General features: G+C 55.1%; 1 pseudogene; it reads left to right on the top strand.

The window, feature by feature from the left end:
• Positions 1–2,198: 2,198 nt before the first annotated feature.
• Positions 2,199–2,294, top strand: LOC129526515 (uncharacterized; annotated as a pseudogene).
• The last annotated feature ends 5,049 nt before the right edge of the window (positions 2,295–7,343 follow it).

Genomic DNA, 7,343 nt, shown 5'->3' with positions numbered 1-7,343 from the left:
CTGGACCCACGGGGCACACTTAGCATCACAGGGTGGGTTCGGGCTGTGGCCACCTGGACCCACGGGGCACACTTAGCATCACAGGGTAGGTCAGGGTTATGGCCACCTGGACCCACGGGGCACACTTCTCATCACAGGGTGGGTTCGGGCTCTGGCCACCTGGACCCACTTTGCATCACAGGTGCTTCCATGTGGCTCTCACTGCTCTGCCCACGAAGGCTTCTGGCAAATAAAGATGAGCCTGAATCTAAGGGCGTTTCTGCAGCACAGCTTCTATTTGCAGGAGACGTGGGGCGAGGCGACACCAAAGAGAGGCAAACAGCTGCGTGATAGGCGACACATTTGCAGGACAGCTGATCTGGTTTCTGCAACAAATCACAAGTGGTGGTAGGAGCAGTGGGGGTCGGGGGCGGTGCCTGATCTAGAGTAAGAGAGGTTCAAGAGGCGCCACCACAAAACTTAAACTGTGGGCCTTGTTAGGAACCTATGTGTTCCATCTGATGGATGTAAGCAAACAATCAGGGGAATGTGATTCCGGATGGGGCCTGAGTGGGTGCCAAAGAATGACTGTTAATTTGAAGATTGCCCTAAGGGAGTCGCAAGTGTGTTCCAGAGTTTCCCGTACTTGGCGCCTTGCAACCTGAAGTTCATAGGAACAAAATTTCAGAACATTTGCTACAGGATGGAAAATGCTTCAGCCAAAGGGGAAAAGGAAAGAGAAAGACAATAGCAATGCATGAAACAAGTGTGGCGATTATCCATAAAGCATGTGTGGTGATCACTGATCACATGTGTGAGTTTATTTGAAAAGTTACATTAAAAATTTTTGAGGCTAGGCACGGTGGCTCATGCCTGTAATCCCAGCACTTTGGGAGGCTGAGGCGAGCAGATCACCTGAGGTCAGGAGTTCAAGATCAGCCTGGCCAACATCGTAAAACCACATCTCTACTAAAAATAAAAATGAATGCAAAATAAACCAGATGTGGTGGCAGGCGCCTATAATCCCAGCTACTCAGGAGGCTGAAGCAGGAGAATTGCTTGAACCTGGAAGGCGGAGGTTTCAGTGAGTCAAGACGGCACCATTGCACTCCAGCCTGGGCAAAAAGAATGAAACTGTGACTCAAAAAAGAAAAAAATTTTTTTTTTGAAAAGAGACTAGGCATGGTGGCTCATGCCTGTAATCCCAGAACTTTGGGATATCAAGGCAGGAGGATTGCTTGAGGCCAGGAGTTCGAGACCAGCCTGGGCAACATGGTGAGACCCTCATCTCTTAAAAAAAAAAAAAATTGCCTCCCAAGCCACATGCCTGTAGTCCCTGCTACTTGGGAGGCCTAGGAGAGAGGATTGCTTGAGGCTGGGACGTTGAGGCTGCAGTGGGCTATGATCAACCCACTGCACTCCAGCCTGAGTGACAGAGCAAGACTCTGTCTCAAAAAATAAATAAACAAAAATAAAGAAAGACATAGCCTTTCTCTTACAGACATGGTCAGGCATCATAGAAATCTTATTGCAGAAGTTGCTCGCCCTTCACCCCTAAGCCTCACCTCTCTGTTTCAGGGGATCCAAGTTTGGGGAAGGAAAGTCTATGGGGCCATCATTTCTCCTTTGTGGCTCCTGCACCCACAGCCATGGGCCCCTCACACTGGGGCTGGGTGCCTGAGCAGAGTCCCTGTCCAGCCCCCACCAAGCTCCAGCATCCTGGACACCTCACGCCATCCCTCCTGGACTTTGTGCTGGGGATGAGGTCAATTTGAGAGCCTCCCTGAGGTCTGGTCACTCCTGCACACCCTCCACACTGGGCAGAATGGTGCCCCCCAAAAGGCCCATATCCTAATCCCGGGACTGTGAATGGGCTACTTTTCATGGCAAAAGGGACATTGCCCATGTGACCGAGGGTCCTGCGATGGGAGACTCCCCGGCATCATGCAGGTGAACCCAATGGCATTACAAGGGCCCCTGTGAGAGGGAGGCGGGGGTCAGAGCAGATGTGGTGCAAAAGCAGTGGGCGTGGTGATGCCCCAGCCTGGGACTGAGGCCCAGAACGTGGTGGCCTTCAGAAGCCGGGAAAGGCCAGGAGATGCATCTGCCCCCAGCCTCCAGAAGGAGCCAGCCCTGCTGACACCGTGGCTTTAACCCAGTGGGGCCCCATGGGACTTCTGACCCCCAGAACTCTAAAATAATAAATTGGCATTGTTTTGATCCTTCTGTGGCTGATACGTGTGATGAGGGGGTTTTCACACTCTTGCGTGGGACATGCAACATCTTTAGGACAGTGGCACATTACCTGTCTTACATGGGGGAAAAAGAGGAAAAAATAAATACACTTGCATTGTTTTAAACCGCTAAGTTTGTGGTCACGTGTAACAGCAGAAACAGCAAACAGATGTGCCCTCCGAGGCTCCCCTACATGCCTGCGAAGCTCAGGGACGCTGGGAAGGGTCACCTTGGCCATCTGGGGGCAGGTGGTACATCAAGACCCTCCCTCCCTCATCACCCCCCTTCCTCCCCCATCACCATCCTCAATGGCACAGGGGCAACCCACGGTGAAGCAGCCGGAGAGGTAGACTGTGCTAATTCCCTGCAAGGCAGAGCTGTTCCTCCAGCCTTGGAATGCAGCCAGCCCCTGCACGGCGGCCTCAAGGGGACAGGACCCTCCCCCATGCTCTCTCTTTCCCCTCGCCCTGGCCCTGCCCCTCTGCTCCCTGACCCCCAGTCCCACTGCCTTGGGCCTCCCTTGAGCTCCCAGGACAGGTCAGCAAATTGCTATGTGTGCATGTTTTCTAGGGAGAGTCCACAACCATGGTCAGAGTCCCTCGAGTCCAAAAAGAGACAGAGCCACAGCCTCAAGTGGTTCCTTGGGCCCTGGGTTCTGAGCTGGAATTGGATTCCCTGAGCCAGCTCTTAGTCCATGGTGACAGGCATCTGCTGATGTAGCCTCCTCTTATCTTCCCCAGAAACCAGATTAGACGCGGCCAGCAAAAAAAATATTCTCAGCTGGCAAAACGCTTTCACCGGCCACCAAAGACCCCCTGTCCCTCCAGCCCATGGAGGGCATGGCACTCCCTCATCCAAATGGGCTCTGGGCCCTGTGCCCCACATTCCTGGAGTGAGCCTAGGCCTTGCGCTGCATCCATCGTCTGGGAGCATTGTGGGGTGTGGGATTCCCCCCGTGTCCAGACCCTTGAGTCCTCAGGAGCAAGGACTGGCCTCTCTGGTTTCCCTTCACACAGCAGGTGCTGCATCAATGCCCGGGAACCGAGGCGTCCTGTGAGGCGACAGAGGCTGAGCTGGAGAAGGCTCACCTGAGACCTGCACAGATTCAGGTGTTATCACCGCCAAGGCCCAGCAAAGGAAGCGAGGCTGCCGTGGACACAACTCATGGCTCAAACTGGGGCGGCCTGAATGTTCCTTTGTGGGGCCCCAGGGCTGGTGGAGGGGGGTCTGTGCTCTTCCCCCTGATCTTTCGGCAGGTCCTGGCTCACCGGGGCTCAACCCCACCCTCCAACGCACCAGGTGTCACTGGGCACCTGCTCAGTGGAGCCTGTTGCTGTTCAGAGACTGAAAGTGGTGATGATGAGGCCAACACCGATGGCCATGGGACCAACATCAAGGTGAGGAAACCACCAAGGACTGCACCAGAGGGATACCCCTCCCTGCCACACACACACACACACACACACACACACACATACACACACAAGATCCTGTCCCCTGATTGGGGAGGTAAGGGAGAGCAGGCCCTGCAGTGACCTGTTGGCCATCTCTTATCCACCCGACATGGCCAAAGGTAGCCACGTTATCTCCCATTGCATGTCCTTTCCTCCATATCAGGACACAGTAGACATCCAGGTGCCTATAAAATAGACGTTTTTGGAGATAGCAGGCCCTTTGCGGGCTCTCTGGAAAGACTCTGTGAGAACAGTCCTGGTGAATGGAGAAGCCCTTAGCCACATGGTGTCAGGGGCCCCACCTCACCTCTGGCCTTTGGACAAAGTCAGCACCAGCCACTCCCACCCCACCCACCACTTTCGTGCGTTCTGCAGCTGTCACTCCCTGCCCGCCGGGGCGACCCGATGCTGGCCGGAGCCAGGGCAGGGGCGGGCACTCTTCAGCATTTCCACAGGAAACCCCAGACCCTGTCCCCGCAGCCTGGCCCTCAGACAACTGCTCCCACTCTCCCCCTGCCCATGGGAGCTCAGCCTCTGGGGCAAGAGGGGACCCTGTTTGCAACAATGCACCTAGGAAAAACCTTGGGGAAAATTCCAGGCCTGAGTCCTGAGTGTCCCCAGAGTCCACGGCTGGTGGCAGAGGGCCAAGATAGTGACAATGAGGATTTATACCCCAGCAATGAGGGGACAGTGACAAGGCAGCTTCTCTGCAGGTCCACACAGGAAAAGAAACCCACAGCACGGCTCCGTGCAGCAGGGGCTCTGAGTGACACTCGCAAGGCCGTGGCATCAGGCAGGGGACCCCCCACCACGGAGGGCATGGCTCACCAGAAGCCGGGAGAGGGTGGGTCCTGGGATCCCAACCCAAAGCAGGCAGTCAGGAACCGAGTGACCGCGGGTACCCTGGGGGTACAGGTCGGAGGGAGGAGAGTGTCTCCGAGGCCCCCTTGCCAACCCTCAATGCCAAGTCCAGCAAAGGTGGTTTTCTGGCACCAACTAGCAGGCACTGATCCCCCTCATATCCCCAACTCATGACCCAGCCACCTTTCCCAGGGGCTGAGTGGCTCTGAACAGGGGTGGAGCCATGGGGCAGTCTGGGGCTGACACCCAGGAGGTGGTGGGGGAGGTGCCCACTCAGGCCCTCGCTGCCCGGGGGAAAGGCCGCTGCATGCAAAGCACACTGATGCCAGAGCCTTCAGCAGAGGAGGGGGAAATTGTTTATGTCTCGCCCTCCTTCTTACCATAGGCCTCCTGGGGGCTTCTGGCCCTAGGTGAGCAGGACGGACCCGGACCCGAGATGCCTCAGAGGGAAGCTTCTTGGGCAGGAGGACAGCACAGGCCATGGAGTCCCAGGGGGAGGGGGAGGGCTGTCCCACTGGGCCCCAGTGGGTCTTCTGCAGCAGGACAGTCTAGCCTGCCCCTGGCCATGCTGAGCCACATGGCTCTCCTCTCCGAGACCCTGTGGTGACAGGCAAGGGCACAGGGGTGGTGGGGCAGAGGCACTGTTGAAAAACCTGCCCAAGGGCCTGCCCTTGGCATGTCCTGGACCCACCTTCATCTTCCCTGAGGCTGTCTGAGTGCTTTCCTGGGTAGTCTGTCCTCAGTGGGAACGCGGCAAGCCTCCTCCTTGTGCCTGGCACAGCCCTACATGCTGGGGGAGGGGACACTAATGATCATCCCCAGCTCACAGGCACAGGAGGGAGGCCTGGGGCAGGGGTAGCCCAGGGTCATGGCTGAGCCACTGAGAAAAGCTCAGACCCCCAACCCCCTCAGCTCTTCCTCCCCGGGGTTCCTAACCACGGCCCGACCTCCCTGGTCCAGTGAATGTCCCACTCCGCATTGTGTGCTCCCCACTGGGTTCCTCCAAGGTTCTCAGAGTCCAAGGCTGGTGATCACCAACAAAAATCTCTGCAAACAGCAGATTCCTACACAGATGGCCCTGCCTTATTAGGATGGCTCCACCGACGGGCCCCGACTCCACGATGGTAAGAATGTGGCCAGAACTCAGCAGCAACGGCACTTGAGTTCCACACAACCATGTTCACTTTCAGTACAGTATTCGACAAATTGCACAAGAAAATCAACACCTGATTAGAAAACTAGCTTCGTGAGCCGGGGACAGTGGTTCACACCTGTAATCCCAGCATTTTAGGAGACCAAAGCAGGAGGATGGCTTGAGCCCAGGAGTTCAAGACCAGCCTTGGCAACATGGCGAGACCCCATTTCTACAAAACAAAACAAACCTTTTTTTATATTAGCCAGGGGTGGTGGCACATACCTGTTGTCCCAGCTTCTTGGGTTGCTGAGGTAGGAGGATCATTTAAGCCCAGGAGTTTGAAGCTGCAGTGAGCTATAATCACACCACTGCACTCTAGCCTGGGCAGCAGAGTGAGAGTCTGCCTAAAAAAAAAAAAAAAAAAAAAAAAAAAAAAGCAGGCTTTGTGTGAGCTGATTTTGCCTACCTAGAGGCTAATGGGAGTGTCCTGAGCACATCTGAGGTCAGCTGGGCTGAGCTGGCAGGGCGGTTAGGCATACTAAATGCCTTTTGTGTGTGTGTGTGTGATACAGTCTCACTATGTTGCCCAGGCTGGAGTGCAGTGGTGCCATCTCGGCTCACTGCAACCTCCGCCTCCTGGGTTCAAGTGATTCTCATGCCTCAGCCTCACGAGTAGCTGGGACTACAGGTGCCTGCCATCATGCCCAGCTAATTTTTGTATTTTTAGTAGAGACAGGGTTTCACCATATTGGTCAGGCTGGTCTCAAACTCCTGGCCTCAGGTGATCCACCCTTCTCAGCCTCCCAAAATGCTGGGATTACAGGCATGAGCCACCACGCCTGGCCTGTTGCCACATTTTTGCTTTTGTGAATAAGCTGCTATGAACACCTGTGTGCAAGTATCTCTTTGAGACCCTGCTTCCAATTCTCTTGGGCGTATACCCAGGAGTGGTATACATGAATAAACAAGGGACACGCCAGGCATGCCTGTAATCCCAACATTTTGAGAGGCTGAGGCAGGAGGATCCCTTGAACCTAGGAGTACAAGACCAGCCTGAGCAACATAGGGAGACCCTGTCTCTACGAATACATTTTAAAAATTAGCTGGGCGTGGTGGTACACACCTGTGGTCTCAGCTACTCAGGAGGCTGAGATGGGAGGATGGCTTGAGCCCAGGAGGTCGAGGCTACACAGTGAGCCATGATCTCACCACTGTACTCCAGCCTGGGTGACAGAGTGAGATCCTGTCTCAAAAAATAAATGTAAAAAAAAACACAGGACAGGCCGGGCACGGTGGCTCATGCCTGTAATCCCAGCAATTTGGGAGTCCATGGCGGGTGGATCACGAGATCAGGAGATCATGACCATCCTGGCTAACATGGTGAAGCCCCATCTCTACTAAAAATACAAAAAATTAGCCGGGTGTGGTGGCAGGCATCTGTAGTGCCAGCTACTCAGGAGGCTGAGGCAGGAGAATGGCATGAACCCGGGAGGTGGAGCTGGCAGTGAGCCAAGATCGTGCCACTGCATTCTAGCCTGGGCGACTGAGTGAGACTCCATCTCAAAAAACAAAAACAAAAAACCAGGACACAGGATGGTCACAGAGGGGCATAGACTCACACCCAGAAATTCTAGGTGTGAGCACAGAGGCTCCCAGAGAGGAGGAAGGTGGGTCGTCAA

Source organism: Gorilla gorilla, chromosome 12 (assembly GCF_029281585.2).
Source record: "Gorilla gorilla gorilla isolate KB3781 chromosome 12, NHGRI_mGorGor1-v2.1_pri, whole genome shotgun sequence".
NCBI classification, from domain to species: domain Eukaryota; kingdom Metazoa; phylum Chordata; class Mammalia; order Primates; family Hominidae; genus Gorilla; species Gorilla gorilla.
The sequence above is the reverse complement of the archived record's forward strand: the minus strand, read 5'-3'. Positions and strand labels throughout refer to the sequence as shown.